Below are 1,513 nucleotides of genomic sequence, written 5' to 3'. Positions count from 1 at the left end.
ACTCAAACACATCAAATTTCATTTACTCATAATCATACACAAATGAGTTAAATTCGTTTTCCACGAAACTTCCATCAATATCGTCAAAACCTAACTCTAAGATTTTACCTACATAACCTTAGATTCATTTTCCCTAAATCAATACATTCAACCCTAACAAATTCCTTTCCACACAACTACAGATAAGTCCCTAAATGCAAGCTAAAAGTTTGGAAGGAACCCTTACCTTAACGTTAGCTTTAACGTGCGAACACGGTACCGTGTGTAAAACCGGTAAAATCTTCGCTCGCAACGTTGCTTCTAAAGTTGGTCCACTAGCACCGTAGTGTGGTGGTGAGCAACTTTCCCTTCTATCTCTTCGCGAAACGAAGCTTAGATCTAGATGAAACGGGAAGGTTTGTGTTTGACGGTTTTGAAATCTCTAACTCCGTTTTTCTTCGTTTTCGAATCAAAGAGGAAGAGTGAAGTTAAGAAATCTTCTCTTTCACACTCAACAAACCTTGGGTTTCTACTCTTGAAGAAAGGAAGCAAAGAAAAACGAAAATGGAGGAAGGAGGGAGAATGGTCGCGCGTTAACAGAGGAAGAAGATGGAATTTTCCTTTTTTCTTTCCTTTCTCTTTCTTTCCTTTCTTTTTCCTTTCTTCCTTTTTCCTTCTTTCCTTTTTATATCCTTTTCTTTTCTTTCTATTTCCTTCTAATTTCCTTTTTTTTTTCCTCCAAACAAACATATATATAAATTAAATATAACTTAACAAATATCTCAAAATATCTAGATATTTGTTAAATTACCATTTCACCCGTAACGCATTAAATTCTCCGTAAAGGATTCACCGCACTTAATTTAATTTATTTATCGACGAGTAATTCTAAACGGCGTCAAAATATCTTTTTGATCATATAAACTCCAAAATATTATTAACTTTGGCTAAAAAGCCTCCGAGCCAAAATCCAAAATACACAAAAATACATAAAGTATACTTTAAAATTATGGATCTTACATTACTACCTCCCTAAAATTAGTTTCATCCTCGAAACTATGCGTCGATAAATAACTTTGGGTGTTGTTCTCTCATCTTGCTCTCCAGTTCCCAAGCCGCATCTCCAGTAATTGGGTTCCAAATCACCTTGACCAATGAAACATTCTTGGTCCTCAATCGCTTAATTTTCCTGTCATCAATTCTCACAGGTGGTACTTCGAATGACAAGTTATCCTTCAGTTGGATTGTGTCTGGTTCGATCACATGAGATGGATCTGCAAGATATTTCCTCAACTGTGACACATGAAACACGTCATGAATATTGGACAGTATCGGATTCCTTCTTTCCTTTTTATATCCTTTTCTTTTCTTTCTATTTCCTTCTAATTTCCTTTTTTTTTTCCTCCAAACAAACATATATATAAATTAAATATAACTTAACAAATATCTCAAAATATCTAGATATTTGTTAAATTACCATTTCACCCGTAACGCATTAAATTCTCCGTAAAGGATTCACCGCACTTAATTTAAA

Source organism: Cicer arietinum, chromosome 5, assembly GCF_000331145.2.
Source record: "Cicer arietinum cultivar CDC Frontier isolate Library 1 chromosome 5, Cicar.CDCFrontier_v2.0, whole genome shotgun sequence".
Classification (NCBI taxonomy): Eukaryota; Viridiplantae; Streptophyta; class Magnoliopsida; order Fabales; family Fabaceae; genus Cicer; species Cicer arietinum.
Note: the sequence above shows the minus strand (reverse complement) of the source record.